This window comes from Mustelus asterias, chromosome 13 (assembly GCF_964213995.1).
Source record: "Mustelus asterias chromosome 13, sMusAst1.hap1.1, whole genome shotgun sequence".
In the NCBI taxonomy this organism is placed as follows: domain Eukaryota; kingdom Metazoa; phylum Chordata; class Chondrichthyes; order Carcharhiniformes; family Triakidae; genus Mustelus; species Mustelus asterias.
The window spans coordinates 18,207,361-18,231,892 of record NC_135813.1 but is presented as its reverse complement, the minus strand read 5'-3'; positions in this window follow the sequence as shown (position 1 = coordinate 18,231,892).

Genomic DNA, 24,532 nt, shown 5'->3' with positions numbered 1-24,532 from the left:
GGCCTATAAAAATTATGAGAGTCAGGGTGGATAGTCAGAGGCTTTATCCCAGGGTGGAAATGTCAATTACAAGGGGGCACAGATTCAAGGCGAGAGGGGGAAAGTTTAAGGGAGATGTGCGGGGCCGTATTCTTATGCAGAGAGTGATGGGTGCCTGGAACGCGCTGCCAGAGGAGGTGGTGGAAGCAGGCACATTAGCAACATTTAAGAGGCATCTGGATGGGTACATTGGCTAAGAGGGAGTTGAAGAGCGAGCTTAGAAGGGCTAAAAGGGGACATGAGAAGACTTTGGCGGATAGGGTTAAAGAGAATCCTAAGGCGTTCTATAGGTATGTCAAGAACAGAAGGTTGGTTAGGGCAAGTTTAGGGCCAGTTATAGATGGCAGAGGGAAGTTATGTGTGGAACCGGAGGAGATTGGTGAAGCATTGAACCAGTATTTCTCTTCGGTGTTCACGCAAGGGGACATGAATATAGCTGAGGAGGACACTGGGTTGCAAGGGAGTAGAATAGACAGTATTACAGTTGATAAGGAGGATGTGCAGGATATTCTGGAGGGTCTGAAAATAGATAAATCCCCTGGTCCGGATGGGATTTATCCAAGGATTCTCTGGGAGGCAAGAGAAGTGATTGCAGAGCCTCTGGCTCTGATCTTCAGGTCGTCGTTGGCCTCTGGTATAGTACCAGAAGATTGGAGGTTAGCGAATGTTGTCCCATTGTTTAAGAAGGGGAACAGAGACTTCCCCGGGAATTATAGACCGGTGAGTCTCACTTCTGTTGTCGGCAAGATGTTGGAAAAAATTATAAGGGATAGGATTTATAGTTATTTGGAGAGTAATGAATTGATAGGTGATAGTCAGCATGGTTTTGTGGCAGGTAGGTCGTGCCTTACTAACCTTATTGAGTTTTTTGAGAAAGTGACCAAGGAGGTGGATGGGGGCAAGGCAGTGGACGTGGTATATATGGATTTTAGTAAGGCGTTTGATAAGGTTCACCATGGTAGGCTTCTGCAGAAAATGCAGATGTATGGGATTGGGGGTGATCTAGGAAATTGGATCAGGAATTGGCTAGCGGATAGGAAACAGAGGGTGGTGGTTGATAGTAAATATTCATCATGGAGTGCGGTTACAAGTGGTGTACCTCAGGGATCTGTTTTGGGGCCACTGCTGTTTGTAATATTTATTAATGATCTGGATGAGGGTATAGTTGGGTGGATTAGCAAATTTGCTGATGACACCAAAGTCGGTGGTGTGGTAGACAGTGAGGAAGGGTGTCGTAGTTTGCAGGAAGACTTAGACAGGTTGCAAAGTTGGGCCGAGAGGTGGCGGATGGAGTTTAATGCGGAGAAGTGTGAGGTAATTCACTTTGGTAGGAATAACAGATGTGTTGAGTATAGGGCTAACGGGAGGACTTTGAATAGTGTGGAGGAGCAGAGGGATCTAGGTGTATGTGTGCATAGATCCCTGAAAGTTGGGAATCAAGTAGATAAGGTTGTTAAGAAGGCATATGGTGTCTTGGCGTTTATTGGTAGGGGGATTGAATTTAGGAGTCGTAGCGTTATGTTGCAACTGTACACAACTCTGGTGCGGCCGCACTTGGAGTACTGTGTGCAGTTCTGGTCCCCACATTACAGGAAGGATGTGGAGGCTTTGGAGAGGGTGCAGAGGAGGTTTACCAGGATGTTGCCTGGTATGGAGGGGAGATCCTATGAGGAGAGGCTGAGGGATTTGGGATTGTTTTCGCTGGAAAGGCGGCGGCTAAGAGGGGATCTTATTGAAACATATAAGATGATTAGAGGTTTAGATAGGGTGGATAGTGATAGCCTTTTTCCTCTGATGGAGAAATCCAGCACGAGGGGGCATGGCTTTAAATTGAGGGGGGGTAGTTATAGAACCGATGTCAGGGGTAGGTTCTTTACCCAGAGGGTGGTGAGGGATTGGAATGCCCTGCCAGCATCAGTAGTAAATGCGCCTAGTTTGGGGGCGTTTAAGAGATCCGTAGATAGGTTCATGGACGAAAAGAAATTGGTTTAGGTTGGAGGGTCACAGTTTTTTTTTTTTAACTGGTCGGTGCAACATCGTGGGCCGAAGGGCCTGTTCTGCGCTGTAATGTTCTATGTTCTATGTTCTATAAATAGGGAGGGAATAGAGGGATATGGACCGAGTAAGGGTAGAAAGTTTTTTTAAGTTTAGTTAGGGCATCATGATCGGCCAGGGCTTGGAGGGCTGAAGGGCCTATTCCTGGGCTGTACTTTTCTTTGTTCTTTGGAACAGCACCACGAGAGGCCCAAGCCTGCAGCATTGGGTAGCTGGCAGCTCCACCAGGAGAGGTGGGCGCTGCTGGGCCAGAACGAGGGGCATGCGGGCACCTGAAAATGGAGGTGATCTCGTCCAGCTACCGCCAGAGAATTTAAAAATGAAGGCCAGGCGCTGCTGGGCCGGGGCCTACACTGTGGAGGAAGATCCCCTCCACAGAATTGATAGCGGCCATGTTTGTGGCCTTTTTATCCTTGCTGTCCCTTCACTGGAACATTGTTGAGAAGAGGCGTACTCGCCAGCCAGCGGGAGGCCACCGCCAAATAGCTGCCAAATTCAGTTGGGGGGGGAGGGGCTGGTCTAATTTTAGGGAAGGGTTGGCGGGTTCTGAAAATGGCCACTAAGTGGGGCTTCCGTTGACCTCCCACCTCCATGGTGCCGATTCCTATGGCAGCCCACCCCTGATGAAATAACTCCTCAGAGGCCGATGTCCCTTCACCAGATTCCTTTTACTTACAAACTCTATTCCACTCCTTCCAGAGTGCTTCTTGTGCGCAGTCAGAATCTGGAGAGCCAGAAGACCTGACATTCCCAGTTTTACATATAGACGAGGCTCCCTGATTGGGGTCATACCAATCAGGGAGTTCATACTCCAAGAAGTCAAGCTCATCAGCCTTGTTGAAGTCATTACACCTGAGAAACTCTCTCTAAGGTGGGACAGCGCTGGGGAGCCATCCCAACGGGTAGCTGTCTAAACTTCCCTGTCTCCAGGACCGATTCCATGAGGTTGGGAAGACCGCCCAGGGCACATGGGCCATACAGTCTGAACAGGGGGAAGAACAGGGTGCAGCAATACTTAGGAACAGTTATCCACAAGCACAGGTCAGGAAAATCCAAACCCTCCAAATGAACGCGCGTGCTAAATACATCAGCTCAGAGTGGCTTGTGTTCATAGCAGTTACCGTTACTTTTTTTTATTCATTTGTGGGACATGGGCGTCGCTGGCTGGCCAGCATTTATTGCCCTTCCCTAGTTGCCCTTGTTCAGGGGGCATTTGAGAGTCAAACACATTGCTGTGGCTCTGGAGTCACATGTAGGCCAGACCGGGTAAGGACGGCAGATTTCCTTCCCTAAAGAACATTAGTGAACCAGATGAATTTTTCTGACAATCGACAATGGTTTCATGGTCAGCAGTAGATTCTTAATTCCAGATTTTTTAAAATTGAATTCAAATTCCACCCAGTGGCGTGGCGGGATTCGAACCCGGGTCCCCAGAACATGAGCTGAATTTCTGGATTAATTTCAGGAGATTGCAAATGAGGGTCATCATAAATGCAAAGCGAAGGAGCTTGTCAAAACTAGTGACTTATCAGTACAAAGAGTAAGTCATATTCACACACTGTCGTGGTTCATTGTTACTTAAAATATCTATTACTCAAAACTTTACAAATTCAGCCATCCTGTTTTTAACGAAGGAAAAATAACAGGATCAAACAGTCATTTAATATGTCTGCAAATGTATGTGTTGCCATTTTAGATTACCTACAATAAGCTTTAATCCAGCAAGTCACAAAAATAGTGATGGCGCATGGATTTAACAGCGGTACTACAGTTTGATATGTCCTGATGAACCTCAAAGGAAGAACAGATCAGAATAAAACATCAAGCAGCTGGTTTGACAGGTCACAAACACACGGAATGAAGGAGGATGCAGCCATACAGAAGCTGAACCACATTATACGCAGACACACTGAGAGACAAAGATGGATGTAAAAAACGTTTGCAAGACAGTCATCCATTGAATGGGTGACAGGAGGAAAAGTGAAGACCAACTGATCCGAGAGTGATGAAGACTTGGCGATACACATGCAGGGAAAGTGTGGAAGACAAGAAGACTGAACATACAGACGAGCAGAAGATTTACATTGTCAGTAATGCTACAGGAAGATGATTGCCTTTGATTTAATTTTTAGTGTGTTAGTTGGAAAGGGAAGTACTCAGTAACTCCATGGAGAATATATTTTAGTTTAGAGGCAACCCCATGTTATACCTGGAGGGCATTTTGATTGTTGTGAGGTGTAATGGTACAATATGCATCCAGGAACATGTATATGTCTTATCTCCTCCTAGACCCAATGGGGTTTTGATCTCCTACTGGTACAGAGTTAAAGAGTGTTTCCACCTTTCCTGACATGGGGTTGGCTTCACAGCGCCAGGGACCCAGGTTCGATTCCCAGCTTGGATCACAGTTTGTGCAGAGTCTGCATGTCCTCCCCGTGTCTGCGTGGGTTTCCTCCGGGTACTCTGGTTTCCTCCCACAGTCCAAGAGACATGCTGGTTAGGTGCATCGACCATGCTAAATTCTCCCTCGGTGCACCCAAACAGGCGCCGGAGTGTGGCGACTAGGGGATTTTCACAGTAACCTCATTGCAGTGTTCATGTAAGCCTACTTGTGACACGAATAAAAAAAAAACTTTAAACAGGCGGGATGATCGGTTCGTGGGGAAGGATTGGGGTTTTGAAACCTGTTGCATGGACACCAATGAGGTGGTGTGTGCTCATCATCTCTAATCGATGAGCGGAGGAAATATATATTTGCTGGGAAATGTGATCATTTATTCAGTGAATTGGGCAGCTTTTGCATTGACTTTTCAACAGGCCCAAATCAGCTCTCTGAAGCCTCAAGGAAACTTGTCCCTTTTGTTTCCAGATCATAGAATCATAGAATCCCTACAGTGCAGAAGGAGGCCATTCGGCCCATTGAGTCTGCACCGACAGCAATCCCACCTCAGCCCTATCCCCATAACCCCACATATTTACCTCGCTCATCCCTCTAACCTCCACATCCAGGGACACTAAGGGGCAACTTAGCCAATGCACCTAACCCACATATCTTTGGACTGATCCTTTTCTTTTCTAGGTTGTGAAACACACTGCGATTGGATTGTTCCCACCGCAAAGGCATCTGCCCCAAATCATAACATTTGTGCCATTTTATTCCAAATGCCAAAACAGAAGGGTTGAAAGCAGGTGAGTTGTGTTTACTTCAGGGTGGTGTTTGACACTTGTTCAGAATAGGGCGGCGACTGGAATTGTATCGATGTGGGCCCACAGAACTCCAGCTTTTTATTTCGACAAGTTGTTGGAACAGCTGGGGAGGGGTTGGCATCCACTATGATAAATGTTGCTGTCAACTGACGTTGTCTTGTGCCCTGGAATTCGTTCCACGTTATTTTGCAAATGATTCAATGAGTATTTTGCACCTGTCAAAATCCACTCTGCATACAATGTCCCAGAGAATGCTGGAGCCGGGGCGAGGTTTTACCTCATCTTTCACCTGAAATTATTTGCACTGCAAATTGCTGGAAGTGATTTGATTTGATTCGATTTGATTTATTATTGTCACATGTATTCGTATACAGTGAAAAGTATTGTTTCTTGCGTGCTATGCAGACAGAGCATACTGTTCATAGAGAAGGAAAGGAGAGAGTGCAGAATGTAGTGTCACAGTCATTGTTACACTGTCGAGAAAGATCAACTTAATGCGAGGTAGGTCCGTTCAAAAGTCTGATGGCAGCAGGGAAGAAGCTGTTCTTGAGTCGGTTGGTACGTGTCCTCAGACTTTTGTATCTTTTTCCCGACAGAAGAAGGTGGAAGAGAGAATGTCCGGGGTGCGTGGGGTCCTTAATTATGCTGGCTGGTTTTCCGAGGCAGCGGGAAGTGTAGACGGATTCAATGGATGGGAGGCTGGTTTGTGTGATGGACTGGATTATGTTCACAACCCTTTGTAGTTTCTTGTGGTCTTGGGCAGACAATGGGTCTGATTTTACCATTTTCATTCTAAGTGCTGAATCTGGGCGCAATTCAGATGTGACTTGGAAACCTGCTTTCAGGCGCCCCCATACACACTCAGCCTGAAAAAAAAATCACGGGTCCCATTCATGCTGGGGGCGGGGCTTAGCGCGCCCGAAATGATCGGAGCTCTGAACTGCGCATGCGCAGTTAGAAAAAAATTTGAAAAAGCGCGCCCGTGTCAGATCGCTCACAGGCCGCAGAAAGCGGAGAAAGCGGCCCGGGAGCGAACAGCGGGAGAGATGGCCCCCACAGAGTCACTACCCCCCTTATCCACCCACACCGCCCCCCCGCTACCCAGACCGATTGTGACCCCCTGCCCCCTTCCCCCCCATCGATCGCCCACAGAGTGGCAGCGGACCCCCCTGCCCCCCCTGCTCCCCCACCAGAGATCCATCTGCCCCCCCCCCGCCCCAACTAGTGAGTGATCGGGCCTCCCCCCACCCTCACCAGAGATACATCTTACCTGCCTCCCTCCTCCCCTCCCCCAGAGAACGATCTGGCCTCCCTCCCCCCCACCCCCCCACCCCAGAGAATGATCTGGTCTCACTCCCCACCCCTGCAGAGAATGATCTGGCCTCACTCCCCTCTCCCAGAGAATGATCTGGCCTCACTCAGCGCCCCCACCTCCCCCGAGGAACATCTGACCAGCCTCCTCCTCCCTCCCCACCCCCACACCAGAGAATGATCTGACCCGCCTCCCCCCCAACCAGACAACAATCGTCCCCCCCTCCCCCCCCAACCAGACAACGATCGGCCCTCCCCCCTCAACCAGAAAGCGATCGGCCCTCCCTCCCCCCCAACCAGAGAATGATCTGACCCGCCTCCCTCCTCACCCCCACCACCGATCTGAGTCAGAGAGGCGTTGGAAGCTCTGAACTCACCTCTTCACCAGCTGGAGCGCCCGATTCAGACTTTTATTCAGCGTGTCCATTTTGGCGCGATTCCGGATCGGCGAATGCGGTGGTCAAGGCGGAAATGCTGATAAAGTTGGGCGGGCAGTTCATTAATTCAATTTAAATGCATGCAAATTCGGGCGTGAATCGGATCGCAGCCATTCCCGGGTCTCGGTAAAGTGAGCATCTGCGCGGACGCGGGCGCGGATCCCGTTAATGGCCTCAGACCTGATTTTACTACGTTTTCGCGCCCGAAAACGGATGCGATGCAATGGTAAAATAGGGCCCAATGTGTTCGCTGACAATGGCGCAATGAGGCCAATCGGGTCTCGGTGAACAGTTGGACTAGTCTATCGCCTTTAACCAATGAAATTTTAAGATAGAGGAAGAGTTACAGGAATGATAGAGAAGGAAATCGGGTGACAAAGAAGGGATTTTAGAATACCATTCAAAATTAGGAATGGTTTTGCTCAAGTAAATCCCTCCACAGCAGATGGTGGAATTTGAACTCAATAAAAAATATCTGGAATTAAGAATCTACTGGTGACCAAGAAACTATTGTTGATTGCTGGAAAAACCCAGTCACAGAAGGGTTGGGAACTCGAATTTACCAGCTTAAGGTATCTGGCACAAGAACCACAGGTGACCTGAGGAAAAGCTTTTTTTAACAGTGATTTGAAATGCAGCGTCTGGAAGGGCAGAATGGATAAAAGCTGAGTCAGTATCACTCGCAGAATGGAATGGGATAAACACTTTACAGTGCAGAAGGAGCCATTCAGCCCATCGAGCCTGCATCGACAACAGTCCCACCCAGGCCCTATCCCCGTAACCCCATGTAATAACGCTGCTAGTCCCCTTAACACGAAGGGGCAATTGAGCATGGCCAATCCACCTGACCCGCACATCTTTGTGACTGTAGGAGGAAACTGGAGCACCCGCAGGAAACCGGAGCACCCGCAGGAAACCCACGCAGCTACGGGGAGAACGTACAAACTCCACACAGACAGTGACCCAAGCTGGGAATTGAATCTGGTTCCCTGGAGTTGTGAGGCAGCAGTGCCAACCATTGTGCCACCATGCCACCCCTAACCACTCTGCCACCATGCCGCCCACTTGAAGGGAAAGTATTTATAGGGCTATGGGCAATGATTAATTGGATTGCTCTATGAAAGGGACAGCACATGTTGGGCCAAATTATCTCCTGTGTTGTCAATGAAAAGAAAAGTAAGAAATCTAAAATTTGATAAACCTCTAGCAATGATTTACTGTCATCAGGAATGAGACTACAATTCCAATTCTCCCATTGTATTGGCTGGAGGAGTTGAATGGCAATGTAGGAGCGTCAATCATAAAAAAGGATCATTGCCTTGTGAAATACCAAATTTAACGTTTAGTAGGAAGTTGAATTCACTATTTACTAGCACAAAGCCAGCAGTGTCTTGAAATTTGTGGGGAGTTTGAGGGCAAGCATCTAGTTTTGGAAGGTTAAAAGTGGGGCAAAGCAAGTTGCAGCAATTCACAACTCACATGGCATCTCTTTCTTTTTTTTCATTCATTTGTGGGACACGGGGCATCGCTGGCTGGCCAGCACTATTGCCCATCCCTAGTTGCCCGAGGGCAACTGAGAGTCGTTCATACTACTGTGGCTCTGGAGTCACATGTAGGCCAGACCAGATAAGGGTGGCAGATTTCCTTCCCTAAAGAACATTAGTGAACCAGATGGGGTTTTCCGACAATCGACAATAGTTTCATGGTCACCAGTAGATTCTTAATTCCAGATTTTTTTATTGAATTCAAATTCCACCATCTGCTGTGGTGGGATTCAAACCTGGGTCCCCAGAACATTAGCTGAGTTTCTGGATTAATAGTCTAACAATAATACCACTAGGCCATTGCCACACCATAGAGCCGTAAAATCCCTACAGTGCAGAAAGAGGCCATTCAACCCATTTAGTTTGCACTGACTCTCTGAAAGAGCATCCCACCCAGGCCCTCTTCTCCACCCTATCCCTGTAACCCTATGCATTTGTCACAGCTAATCAACACAACCTACAAATCTTTGGACACTAAGGGGCAATTTAGCATGGCAAATCTTTCTAACCCGCACATCTTTGGACTGTGGGAGGAAACCAGAGCACCCAGAGGAAACCCACGCAGACACAGGAAGAACGTGCAAACTCCGCATAGCCAGTCACCCAAGCGGGGAATTGAATCTGGGTCCCTGGCACTGTGAGGCAGCAGTGCTAACCACTGTGCCACCATGCCACCCAATTTGTTTTGTTTTTGTGATCGCTGCATGTGTATAAACTTGTTGGTATTTGCCCAACAAATTCTGGGCCATTCTACCTGTCTTTCTAAATTGACTGTGGAATCATTGACACAAGATTATGTTTAATTCATGAACAAGAGCAAAACTGGGACAATTCTGAATCTCACAATCTATGTATCTTACTTAGCAGTCGTTGTAATAGCAAGGTCACAGAATAAGAAACGGCGAAGAATACCTGTGGACCTGTTGGTTGGTTGAGTATTAGTCAGGCCACCAAAGATGGTCTCTGGTTTTCTTTTGGTGGGAGTGTCCAGAATTTACCAAGAGGCCTTCTGCATCCACTTGAGTGAGCAGACAGTCTTTGGAGTGGCTGAGCACTGCAATTGAAGTCAAGATCAAGGAAAGGGGTGGTGACTTTATTGGAAGTTTCTATCCCAGAGGCCTGTGGAAGCTAGATCATTGAGTCTGTTCACAACAGACTAATGATATCAAGGCAAAGAGGCATTGAGGTGGATGATCCATCATGATCTAATGGAATGACAGATCAGGCTCGATGGGATGAATGGCCTAATTTTAATCCTATGTTCCGAATATTATACAGTTAGTAGGTAAAACCTGTAAATTTCAGATCATAAAAGTTACTGTGGCATTGAACTATCCTGCAACGGTACCCAAAACTCAAATGATATTGTTAGTGGTTGATGTGGTCACAACAGAGTTCTTTTTTTTAAAGTTTATTCATTAGTCACAAGTAAGTTTGCATTAACACTGCAATGAAGTTACTGTGAAAATCCCCCAGTCACCACACTCCAGTGTTCGGGTACACTGAGGGAGAATTTAGCATGGCCAATGCCCCTAACCAGCACGTCTTTCGGACTGTGAGAGGAACCCGGAGCACCCGGACATGGGGAGAACGTGCAGACTCCGCACAGGCAGTGACCCAAACCGGGAATCGAGCCCAGGTCCCTGGCGCTGTGAGGCAGCAGTGCAAACCACTGTGCCACCGTGCCGCCCCAGTCTATAGTCTGCAGAAGCATTAACAATTTTCCTCACTTAAGAAAATAGCTTGTGAGTAGCTGAGCTGCCTTTTTAAACCAATGGATTTGTAAAAGCCTTAAAACAGAAAATTTTGTTCCGAATGCACCTTGAAATAGATCTTTTGAAAAGCCAAAAGAACAACTAGGGTGAGTTTAAAAGATATCATTACTCCACCTCTCTGCTGACAGCTCTTAACTGGGGAATTATATACAAGGGGCAGTGGAAATCCATGGTTAAGTGGACATTGACTCTAGGAGGAGTGTTGATCACAACGTGCCATCGCCAATCTCCAAAGGATTGGTGTACATTCCTAAGCCGTGTACCAATAAGCAATTATAACACGAAGAAATGAAAATCAAAACAGATGTCTCCAATTGCACAGAGGCTTCTTATGCGTTCGCAGATAAGGTTTTACCTCGAGGCACAGTGATGATGTAAGGCAGTCTCAGTTTCTCAAGCCATGCTAATGCCTGTGGAATGTTCCTTTTAGCTGTTGACCAGTTCACCGTTGACAGACTGTCTCCATTATTATGTTGTTAAAAACCGTACACAAAAGGTGACCGAATGTTGCCGAAAAACTATATGGAATCCTTGAACTATCAGTTACACAGAAATAAAACTGACAACTGTTGAATGGATCTTGGAAACAATGGTTTCAAAGGTATTGCATTTAACAATGTTATTGAAACAGTGAGAGATCTTGATTAATGGTTTATCTACCAACTGATAACATATACTGTAATACTGGGTTATGCAGAACAGAAGCATGCAAATCTAGAAAGCTTCAGTGACTCAAAAGACCATCGTCGAGTATCTATCTGTAAAATACACAGTGACACAGATCCGATAATTACTGAGCAGCTCTGCTTCTCTTATTTCAGCTCCATAATGTTAGCCTTGTTTCTAGAATTCCCAGCTGAGTCAAAGTGGAATTACATTGAGCAATGCCTATGCACCATGCCCTCAAATTTAAAAAGAAACAATGCATTTTATTCATGTTGCATTGAGAATTTAGCTTGCCGCACTTTCTTGTGCTATCCTCCATTTCAGCTTGCATGGATATATTCTATTTATTTTTTGCACTGCTGCCTCACAGCGCCAGGGACCCGGGTTCGATTCCCGGCTTGGGTCACTGTCTGTGTGGAGCCTGCATATTCTCCCTGTGTCTGCGTGGGCTTCCTCCAGGTGCTCCGGTTTCCTCCCACACTACAAAAGACGTAGAGTAAAGACAATTCGTAGAGTGAAGAATTTGATGCTGCCATTTGAGTGTTGCAGTTTTATCTCTCATCGACTTTTCTTTTTGTATTTGGGGTGCTTCCCCTTTTTATTCTCAGCATTTTGACCCCTGTATTTTGGTCACATTAGCTTACAGTGAAGAAAATGGGACTGTCACCAATGCCTACTGTAGCTGGACACCTGGGGAACCACCAAGCTTTGACTCATGACCCTTCATCTCACCTGAAGAGATCACGCCCGTTCTGTTTCTCCCATCCCAAGGTTTTCCCCTTGTGCAACCAATTTTGGATTATGATGGGACAGTCAGAATCATAGAATCTCGACAGTGCAGCAGGAGGCCATTCGGCCCATCGAGTCTACACCAACAACAATTCCACCCTGCCCCTATCCCCTAACCCCACGTATTTACCCTGCTAATCCCACTAACCTACACATCTTGGGGCACTAAGTTTGGCATGGACAATCAACCTAACCCACACATCTATGGACTGTGGGAGGAAACCGGAGCACCCGGAGGAAACCCACGCAGACATGGGGAGAATGTGCCAACTCCACACAGTCACCCCGAGGCCGGAATTGAAGCTGGGTCCTTGATGCTGTGAGGCAGCAGTGTTAACCAAAAGGCATTGATGAACTTTCTTCTCACAAATGTTGACCATTACAATAGGAAAAATTGATCAAATTCAGTTATGTTGCTTGCACTGCCTCCCTTAATCTATTACATACTCAATAATTAGAACATAGAACATAAAACATTACAGCGCAGTACAGGCCCTTCAGCCCTCGATGTTGCGCCAACCAGTGACACCAATCTAAAGCCCCTCTAATCTACACTATTCCAATATCATCCATATGTTTATCCAATAACCATTTGAATGCTCTTAATGTTGACGAGTCCACTACTGCTGCAGGCAGGGCATTCCACGCCCTTACTACTCTCTGAGTAAAGAACCTACCTCTGACATCTGTCCTATATCTCTCACCCCTCAATTTAAAGCTATGTCCCCTCGTGTTAGCCATCACCATCCGAGGAAAAAGGCTCTCACTATCCACCCTATCTAATCTAATTGGAGTCCCTGTGTAGGAATGCTGCGTGATTTAAAGGCTTACCTCGAATAGGGGGAGGTTGAGAGACTTGGATCAACTGGGCTGGCATGATGGCACAGTGGTTAGCACTGCTGCCTCACGGTGCCAGGGACCTGGGTTTGATTCCCGCTTGGGGTCACTGTCTGTGCAGAGTCTGCACATTCTCCCTGTGTCTGCGTGGGTTTCCTCCAGGTGCTCTGGTTTCCTCTCACAGTCTGAATCTGGGTAGGTGTATTGGCCATGCTAAATTCTTTTAAAGTTTAGCATCACAAGTAGGCTTACTTTAACACTGCAATGAAGTTACTGTGAAAATCCCCTTGTCGCCACACTCCAGCACCTGTCCGGGTACACTGATGGAGAATTTAGCATGGTCAATGCACCTCACCAGCACATCTTTTGGACTGTAGGAGGAAACCGGAGCACCTGGAGGAAACCCACGCAGACATGGGGAGAACGTGTAAACTTCACACATTCAGTGACCCAAGCCGGGAATCAAACCCAGGTCCCTGCATCTGTGAGGCAGCAATGCCAACCACTGTGCCACCATGCCTCCCAAATTGCCCCTTAGTGTACCCGAACAGGCGTTGGAGTGTGGCAACTAGGGGATTTTCATATTAACTTCATTGCAATGCTAATGTAAGCCTACTTGTAACACTATAACACTAATAAACTTTAACAACTTGGTCCTCTTTGTTCTGGTTAATAATCATCTCTTCTAAACTGGAAAATCGAGTAAAACAATAGCCCTGTCTTCATGTATGATCTTACCATATCTTCCAAAGCACTTCAGGCATGATGAAATGCTTTGAGGTGTGGCCACTGTTGTGTGAGAAACTGTGGACCGAGCAAGATCCACAGTTGGGCGGCACGGTGGCACGGTGGTTAGCATTGCTGCCCCACAGCGCCAGGGAGCTGGGTTCCAGACTTGGGTCACTGACTGTGTGGAGTTGGCACATTCTCCCCATAGCTGCGTGGGTTTCCTCCGGGTGCTCCGGTTTCCTCCCACAGTCCAAAGATGTGTGGGTTAGGTTGATTGGCCACGCTAAATTGCCCCTTAGTGTCAGGGGGATTAGCAGGGTAAATACAGGGGTTACAGGGTGGGATTGATGTCGGTGCAGGCTTGATGGGCTGAATGGCCTCCTTTTGCGCTGTAAGGTTCTATGATTCTATGGTTCTATGATCCCAGAATGACCATAAGTGACTCTGTTGAGTGAGGCCAGTACGGTCAAAATTCCAATTTTTCAGATAGTATTATGGGATCTTTGGCATGTTGCTGAACCACTAGAAGAAACAGCCAGGCCTTTGGTTCAACAGAATAGATTCCTGAATCCTCACCTGTTGTGAGGTACCTCTCCACATCTTGGGCATCAAAATTGCTATTTATCAATGCAAAGACTCAGGGGACAAAAAAACACCCGACTATTTTATCCAGAGGATGGTAATTCCTGCTAAGTAACAATCTTGACAATACAACACTGATTACATTATGTACTTTGAGTCTCAGGGTAATGTCTGAAGCAACAACCTTCCGACTTGGTTCATAGCAGAAATAGAAACCCTACAGTGCAGAAGGAGGCCACTTGGCCCATTGAGTCTGCACTGACAACAATCCCACCCAGGCCCTATCCCCGCAATCACACATATCCACCCCACTAGTCCCCCTAACCTACACCTCCTGGGACACTAAGGGGCAATTTAACATGGCCAATGCACCTAACCAGCACATCTTTGGACTGAGTGATGCCAACTGAACTAAACCTCATCTTGACATCTCGGATAATGTCGGCCATTTTTAAGCATTTGCTGGACTTTCTTGTTGCCACCTATTTCCACTGGACATGCAGTGTGATCTTCAAGTTGATTGGGAAATTACTTTTCCCACTCGGGGCTCAGGTAGTCAGATTTGTGAGCCGATAGTTCACCCCATTTTTATTTTGGTCTTCTTCACATACCATTTATTGGCTCAAACGAGGCTGAGGGTTGTTTGCCAACGTGGAAACACCTTTCAGATTCGCCATCAATGAATACTTGGTCACTGCCTCTGCACCTGCGTCTGCTAAGGATCGCTTTCAAGACTGTCTCCTACAGAATGAGACATGCCAGGAGTGACGAATGCCAAAACCACTGACAATCAAATCGTAACCTGAACGGAAAAAGAAAGTTCTGTTTTTACAAAGGTGAGGGGCGGGGAGGAGGAAATTTTGTTTGGACTGATGTCTAAATATCCATTTCTCTATCTAGTGGCAAGACACAGCATTGGCACTGTATGGGAAACCAAAGGCATGATGGGACAACTAATCCCTGTACTCAATTATCTACCTTTGAAATAAATTTGTTTAAAAGGCTTCAATTTTGTAGTTAAAGATTGTACTATAGAGGCACAACATTAAATATGTTTCTCAGGGATTCTATTTTCTTTTAAAAGTAGAATTACAATTGTGACAGGACGCTTGATGACGAGAGAAGCAGCTATTGTTCAAATAATACCAGAGGGGATTGTGGCAACAAATCTGGCTTCATTCCTTTACAAAATAATACCACAAGAGATTGAGCTACAATTAAGGAAAGCTTCCAGTTACACCATCCATCAGTGTCCCATTAGTAGCAACTGTGTAAAACCGATTTGATTTCTCTCTCCTCACCCCCTCACCACCTTGCCCAGACTATTCTTCAGTCGGGTCAAAATTAATAACTTTTTTTTTTGCTTTTATAGCTCTGGATTGTAGAAAATAAGTTTGGTTCACCCACTGTTCAGCAGTAGCACTTGTCTTTTTAATCAGACAGTTCATGGTTCAGAAGCCTAAGTTCTGACCTGAGTTCGTGATTTAGATTGATACTTCAGTGCCGTGCTGAAGGAGTGCTGTGTTGTCAGCGATGCTCTCTTTTGGATGAGATGTTAAGTCCCATCTGCTTCTTTGGTTGAGCGAAAAAATCCCAAAGGCTCTATTCAAAGAAGGGGCGGGAAGGTCTCCATGTTTCTTGGCCAATATTTGTCACTTGAACAACAGCTACCAAAGCACCTTACCTTGTAATCTGTGGGCCTGATTTTGGGCACATTGGCGTTGTAAAATGACAGTGACTACATTTCAAAAGCAAAATATTGGTTGTGATTTTTTTTCCTTCATGCATGCTCAGAACTGTTAGTTTCTACTTTCTATATATATATATTTTAAAATAGTCAATATTTGAAAAAAGGTTGCTATTCCTAAAACTAGCCATGGAATATGCATATCCGAGTCTCAAGGGGATGGGTAGAGAAATGACAAACTTACTTCCTGGCACTGAATTACCAGGAGAAAACCTAAAGACCTCGTTAAAGCATTACATTTTCTTTTGATACGAAGAATTTTAAGTGTGGGATTTGAAAATGATGTGTGCGTGTCCATGTGTGCGTGTGTCTGTGCACGTGTGCGTGTGTGTGTGTGAAGACCATGAGAGGAAAGAGTGATCTTGTGAAATCTTTTAAGTGGGCAGTGTACATTGTGTACACCAAGGGGTGATATAATTTGATATGGAGGGAAACATTCTGTCCTGGTCCCCCCCATGCCGACACTATGGTTAAGAAAGCCCACCAACACCTCTACTTTCTCAGAAGACTAAGGAAATTTGGCATGTCCGCTATGACTCTCACCAACATTTGCAGATGCACCACAGAAAGCATCCTTTCTGGATGTATCACAGTTTGGTATGGCCCCTGCTCTGACCAAGACCGCAAGAAACTACAAAGGGATGTGAATGTAGCCCAGTCCATCACGCAAACCAGCCTTCCATCCATTGACTCTGTCTACACTTCCCACTGCCTCGGAAAAGTAGCCAGCATAATCAAGGATGCACCCCGGACATTCTCTCTTCCACCTTCTTCTGTCAGGAAAAAGATCAAAAGTCTGAGGTCACACACCAATCGGCTCAAGAACAGCTTCTTCGTTGCTGCCAACAGACTTTTGAATGGATCTACCTTATATTAAGTTGATCTTTCTCTACACCCTAGCTGTGACTGTTACACTACATTCTGCGCCCTCTCCTTTCCTTCTCCTCTACGTACTCTATGAACGGTATGCTTGGTCTGTATAGAGCGCAAGAAACAATACTTTTCACTGTATCCCAATACATCTGACAATAATAAATCAAATCAAATGTCTATTAGTGGGCTGCATGCAATCTAAATTCTGGGAATAGTGTGGTGTAAGTTCCTGTTTAGAGCTTTGTCTTCTAAATGCGGCAGCACATGTCAAACAAAGCTGAAAAATGTCGAATAATAGCCATTCTAAATCATCGGCACAAATCTTTCAAAGTGAGGAGACCCAATGAGAGCTTGCTCTGAAACTCCACTTTTATTTCCATAGTCAGAAACTTAAATCCTGACAGACATCTGAATTATAAATTAAAATATTACTGGCTATGGAAGAACGTACATACCGCTTTCCACTATTTCTGCCTGGAATTGTTTGGCCGATCAGGTCTACCTAATAACTTTAAAGATAAATTATCGGGTTCGATGAGGATAACTTTGGGTAGACATAGGTTGACGTTAAAGATGGCTGTGGTCGTGTAGGTTGGGTTTTATTCCTTCAGTTAAGAAGCTGCTCCATGTAATAGGGTTGGAATGGGGAAAACTGAATCTTTTGCTGACTACAGGTTTGACAGAAAGTTGGATCTAAAAGTGTGTGTGTGTGTGTGTGTGTGTGTGTGAGGGACAAGGTTAATTGCCTCGGAAAGAGGGATACTCTCCATAAATCCGCTATGGCAGAAAGAAAGTATAAAATAAGTGGAGTACATAATAGAGTTTTCCCACACCCTACAGGTAATTAAATAGATCTGTTTGCCCTTTCACATCCCACAGTTAATAGGTAATAAATCTATGCATTTTGTGTGAGCTAGTTGTATTAACAATTTGTTGTATGCAGTTAAATATTTTTCTTCTTGCATAACTTTCCTATTTAAATTATGTTAAAGTTTATTTTTTAGTCAAAAGTAGACTTACGTTGACACTTCAATTAAGTTAGTATGAAAATCCCCGAATCGCCACCCTCCAGCACCTGTTCGGGTACACTGAAGGAGAATTTAGCATGGCTAATGCACCTAACCAGCATGTCTTTTGAACTGTGGGAGGAAACCGGAGCATCCGGAGGAAACCCACACAGACACGGGAAGAATGTGCAGACTCCGCATAGACAGTGACCCGAGCCGGGAATCGAACCAGGGTCCCTGGCACTGTGAGGCAGCAGTGCTAGCACCGTGTTACCGTGCCATCCAGTTACTTCAGATAAAGAATATTGGGATTGGGTCGGGAGATGCGTGTGTCGGCCATTTTGCAGGTTCCCCGCGAGCTGCAGTGCTAACACCGTGTTACCGTGCCGTCCAGATACTTCAGATAAAGAATATTGGGATTGGGTCGGGAGATGCGTGTGTCAGCCATTTTGCGGGTTCCCCGCGAGCTTTTATGACCTGCGCGCATCTCCCAACAGGAAGAAAATGGCGATGCCGGGAACGCGCAGCAATCCGACGGGAAGTGAGATAACTCATTTGAATATGTTTTACATATATTTTCAATATATTTTAAATGCGATTATTGGGCCTGGCATGGAACTTGTTGGGCCCGATAGCATCTCCCACTCCGCCAGGAGTCCTTCATTCCGGCAGGGTTTAGAGTAGCTCCCTACATTCGGGTAACTAGCGGGAGACCTCACCAGAGTGAAGGGGGGCCAATCGGTGCCCCCCAGGGGGTTGGGCAATGGGGGTGGTGCCCCCTGGGCATGGGCACCCTGGCAGTGCCCAAGGGGTAAGATGCACATGCCCAGGGGGCACCTCAGCACTGCCCACTGGGCATCGGGCAGTGCCAAGGTGGGGCAGGGCCTATTATGGGTGGGGCCTAGGGGGCGATTGATGGGGGTGAGGGGTATCCCGCTGCCACTCTGCATTGGGATCAGTCTGGGCTGGATGGAGGCCAGTGATCGGGGCGGGCTGTGGGTGTGGGGGGGGTGGTCTGCCGGGGGGGGGGCGGAGGAGTCTGCCTCCTAGCAGGGGGGATCTGCCTCCCGGGTGGCGTCTGACCCCCAGGGGAGGGGTCAGCAAGGAGGGTTTGCCGGGGTGAGGAGGGTGGGGGGATCACCACTGCTCGGGGAGTGGGGGTGGACTGGACATCGGGGTGCTCCGGGGCAGGGGGTGGTCAGGGCTGGCCCGGGAATTGTTGCGGGGGGCCCGATCGGGCAGTGGGGAAGGGCTGGAGGGGCAGCGCTGTGGTGATCCCGGGCTGGCCAGCGATTGAGCTGGCCAACAAACGGGGAGTCTGACAGATCGGGACCACTGAGCATGTGCAAAGTTCCAGAACTGTCAGACACCGGTGCGAATAGGCCCCGCCCCCCAGGTTTTTAATGAGATTCACTATTGTGATCTCTGCAGTGCACAGAGTGCGGAGATTCGAGTGAGATCCTGCACTGAAAAAACAGTCGTGATCTCGAACAGTTTTCCCACCAATCAGCACTTTTGGGAGAATCGTTCTAAGATATATATATATTACAATATTTCTAACTTGGCTGCAAGAAACATTATGGACTATTTCTCGCTCTCAATCGTTTTGTCGGCAATTGCTCTCAAAACCTTGTATAACTGAATTAGATTCATACTTACAGAGTGCAGTGGGTTTGAAGACAATGCATTTATTGAGTTAGTGTATTTCTTTCACTAATGCTGTTGTGTTTCTCTGAAATAAATGGAAATGCTAAATAAATTTTCATGGACAAGAAAGAACAAATGATACTTCTGTAGGAAAATAGGACATGCAGTATGATTTTATATGATATGACTTAGACCGCTCTACTTTCTCAGGAGGCTAAGGAAATTTGGTATGTCCACTACGACTCTCACCAACTTTTACAGATGCACCATAGAAAGCATTCTTTCTGGTTGTATCACAGCTTGGTACGGCTCCTGCTCTGCCCAAGACTGCAAAAAACTACAAAGAGTCGTGAACGAAGTCCAGTCCATCACTCAAATCAACCTCCCATCCATTGACACTTCCCGCTACTTCTGAAAAGCAGCCAGCATAATTAAGGATCCCACACACCCTGGACATTCTCTCTTCCACCTTCTTCTGTCGGGGAAAAGATACAAAAGTCTGAGGACACGTACCAACCGACTCAAGAACAGCTTCTTCCCTGCTGCCATCAGACTTTTGAATGGACCTACTTCGCATTAAGTTGATCTTTCTCCACACCCTAGCTATGGCTGTAACACTACATTCTGCACTCTCTCCTTTCCTTCCCTATGAACAGTATGCTTTGTTTGTATTGCGGGCAAGAAACGATACTTTTCACTGTATGTTAATACATGTGACAATAATAAATCAAATCAAATCAAAATTTTTTGTGGTGAGTAATATACAATATTGGAAACAGTGGACATTGAAACACTCTCTCCTTTTAACCAGAGGAATTGAATTGTGATTAACTTACGAAGCTCTCTTTACTTCTATTTGGTGACCTGTTACATAAGATTTGGCTTTTAGTGTTTTTCCCCCCTTTAGGTAATTTTTCCCAAAACTAGTGCCTGATCTTCGAAGTTTATAAATCTAAATAAACTGCAGCATCTTTTTATTAAAAATATCACTTGATTGTAAGCCAATTCAAACTAAACCAATATCTGTGTGTTGAAGCAGTCTCTCAGCATAAATTTTCAATATCAATTTACAGAAGACATCATCATAGAATCGCGACAGTGCAGAAGGAGACCATTTGGCCCATTGAGTGTGCACTGACTCTCCAACAGAGCATCCCACCAAGGCCCTATCCCCCGAACCCCACGTGTTTCATAGAATCATAGAATCCCTACAGTGCAGAAGGAGTCCATTCAGCCCATCGAGTCTGCACCAACCACAATCCCACCCAGGCCCTAGTCCCATAACCCTACATATTTAGCCTTCTAATCCTCCTGACACTAGGGTCAATTTAGCGTGGCCAATCCACCTAATCTGCATATCTTTGGACTGTGGGAGGAAACCGGAGCACCTGGAGGAAACCCACGCAGACATATGGAGAACGTGCAAACTCCACACAGGCAGTGGCCCAAGGCCGGAATTGAACCCGGGTCCCTGGCGCTGTGAGGCAGCAGTGCTAACCACTGTGTCACCATGCCACCCAAACTACCCCACTAATCCCCCTCACCTACACATCTTGGGACACTAAGAGGGAACCTGCACATCTTTGGACCGTGGGAGGAAACCAGAGCACCCGGAGGAAAGCCAGGCAGACGTGGGGAGAACGTAAAAACTCCACACAGACAGTGACCCAAGCCGGGAATTGAACCCGAGACCCTGGCGCTGTGAGGCAGCACTGTGCCACCGTGCCTCCATAAGGAAAAACAAATGCTGGATTTGTGCTCCCAAACAATTAAACTGACGGATTTATTATCTGTGTGCAGCTACTAGTTTTCATTTTGCGAAAAAGAAATCCACATTCTGTGCAGGTCAGAATTGGGCAGGGTGGTGGAGGGGGAATGAGAGGCTCCATAATATTTTTATATTAATACTTATCCCACGTTAATCCCAGTAGTCCAAAGCCTTGAATTATGACAGACATTTTCTCATTTAATTTTGAGTATTAAAATGCTTATGAAGAATTGCAAGGATCTGATCAGGATGAATGACGTGGGCAAAGAATATATTCGAGACAATTCTCAAATGTTCACCATCCTGTTCACACACAAACATTCAGAAGCCAAAAAAAATAGCCTTTCCCCCAAGGTGCCTTCTGTAAATTAATCTAAAATCTATGTCCAGAATAAAGACATTTTTTTTCAATGTACAAATATTGTTGAGTTCTGACAGACACGGGAATGTTTCCTTTTTAAATGCTGCAGTTCATTCAGAATTTACTACAACTGAAATTGAAGCCCAATCCTACCTTATATTGACTTCTTGACTCAATTTTTCAAATGGGCCTCAAAATTAATGTCCAGTTGGATGCCCACCAAATGAGAGGAGCTGTATTAAAATATTTAAAGTAGCACTGTAGGCTGGTTGTGGGACCCGCTCCTCAACACATCTTTCAGCTATTAATGATCCTCCTACTTGGAACTGGTTGTAGACCAGGCTAAGGGCGGCAGGATGGCACAGTGGTTCGCACTGCTGCCTCACAGTGCCAGGGACCCGGGTTCAATTTCGGTCTCAGGTGACCGTCTCTGCGAAGTCTGCACATTCTCTCTGTGTCTGCGTGGGCTTCCTCTGGCTGCTCCAGTTTCCTCCCACAATCGTGCAGGTTAGGTGGATTGGCCATGCTGAACTGTCCCTTAGTCTCCCAAAATTAGGGGGATTGGCGGAGTAAATATTTGGGGTAAGAATCAGTGCAGACTTGATGGGCTGAATGGCCTCCTTCTGCACTGTAGGGATTCCTGTGGCAGCCCACCCCTGATGAAACAACTCCTCAGAGGCTGGTATCCCCTCACCAGATTCCTTTTATTTACAAACTCTATTCTACTCCTAAAGTGCTTCTATTCCACTCCTAAAGTGCTTCACAGTCAGAATCTAGAGTCCCAGAAGATCTGACACTCCCAGTTTGATTCTAAACAAAAGCCCTCGGCTCCTGAAATACTATCGGTAAGGTTTCATCGGGAGCATCTGACTACCTGCTGGCCTTCCCCCTTCTTCAACTGAGGTAAATAGTTCCCCACCTCCCCATACTCCACCACCCACCCAACCAACCATTTTGCAATCCCTCTATCAGCATCTGTTGTGTTCTAACGCTGATCATGTTTTAAGTGTGATTGTTCTCTTTCGGAGCGGAAACAGTTAAGGGGTGATTTAATAATGATGTTGAAAATTGTGTTGTACCTGTTAATTCTCAGATACTTTCAACCAGTTTACTTACTCCAAGGTTTTACCCCAGTGCCTTTATTTGCAAGATGGACAAAGGGCAAACACAAGTAAAGGTTCAACAAGTTTATTAATAATAACACTATTAACCCTTAAATTACCCACATAAAACAAGAGGATACCCCAGCAGATTCAAGTATACTACCCGTAAAGATGGTTTGGTTGAACTGCAGGTCCGATTCTCTGAGTCCCTCTGGTCCGTCGTCACGAAGGTGAGTCTCGATGGCCGCTTCTTCCTTCCTTCCTTCTCTGGTCAGTCTTCCGAATGGTCACAGCCGTCTCCCCTGTCGAGTCTTCGCTCCTGTGTGACTCGAAGTGTGTGCCTTTATCCCCCAGCCTGCTTGCCTTTCCAGAAACTTCTCTGGCTTCCGGCCAATGAGGTCCCAGGAGGGGGTTCCAATACCCAGTGGGTTTCTTGATGTCTGCCTGACAGGACACCAGGGTCCGCCCCCCCCAGGTGTCCATCTCCATGTTGTTGAACTTGTTATCAGATAAGGTATCTACAGGAACTCTTGGTGACAGAAAGTCTGGCTCGATCTGCGCTTCTAACAATAGGCCGATGCATTTCAATGAGGTGCCATGATCTCCTGCTAAGTCTCAAGTAAAGTGTAACAACCTTTGATGGGTGGTTGATGGGTCAGACCCAGACACGTTTGTGTATTGTACAATTGGCCTGCCTGAGGTTTGACTGTGCTTGATTTCAATATGCCCAATTCTTTAATTTAGGATATCCAATTTTATCAGCCTTAAAACTAGGCCCTGTTTATATCACCACATTTGTAAAGGGTTTTGATAGAGTAAGTAGAGGAGAAACTGTTTCCACTTACAGGAGGAGCAATAAAACACAGGACACAGATTTGACATCAAAGAAAGAACAAAGAAAAGTACAGCACAGGAACAGACCCTCCGACCCTCCAAACCCATGCCAATCATGATGCCCTAACTAACTAAAAAAAACCTTCTGCCCTTACTCGGTCCATATCCCTCTATTCCTTCCCTATTCATGCACCCATCCAGATTCCTCTTAAATGTTGCTAATGTTCCTGCTTCCACCACCGCGTTCCAGGCATTCACCACTCTCCGCGTGAAAAACTTCCCCCGCACATCTCCCTTGGCATTGGCAAGATCATTGGCAATAGAATGGGAGGGGAGATGAGGAGAAAATAAATTGCCCATTGAGTGATGATCAAAAATGCACTGCCTGAAAGGGTGGCGGCAATAGATTCGCTTTCGAAACGGGGTTGGTTATGTGCTTGAAAAGGGAAGAAGGGCAGGACTTTGCAGCAAGAACCAGGAGTTGAGTTAAATTGGAAACTCCTTCAAAAATCCAGTTCAAGAACGACTGCATGAATAGCCTCCTTCCTCACTGCTGTAAGATTCTAAAATGAGGCTGGACTGTGAAAATAGTTCTGGCCTCGATGGAGCTGTCGCGTATGTGGTCTAATTACTCTGACCACCATCCATAATAAAGAACAATACAGCACAAGAACAGGCCCTTTGGCCCATCAAGCCTATGCTGATACGTGGTTTCTATCCCTTTGTTCACTTCCCATTTATGTGTCTATCAAGATGCACTTTGAATGTTGCTAATGTGCCTGCTTCCACCACCTCCACTGACAGTGGGTTCCAGGCACCCACCACCCTCTGTGTGAAAAACTTTCCCCTCATGTCTCCCCTAAACTTGCCCCCTCTCCTGTGCCCTCTTGTAGTTGACACTTCCACCCTGGGAAAAAGCCTCTGACTATCCACCCCATCAATGCCTCTCATAATTTTGTAAACTTCTACCAGGTCGCCACCCCTCAGCCTCCCTCTTTCCAGTGAAAACAATCCGAGTTTATACCGAGTTTATATTCCATGTACACCATCAATGAAAACTGGCCCCATTGTCTTGTTTCAAACTCACGGACCCTCAGTTGGAGTTTATGCCCCAGTTGCCAAAACACAGAGAGATCTGATGAGAAGTTTCCAGCTCAAATGATTTGGTTTATTTGAAGCTGAGTGAACTGATGGAATGGAGTTGTGTTTGACTTTTTCTTG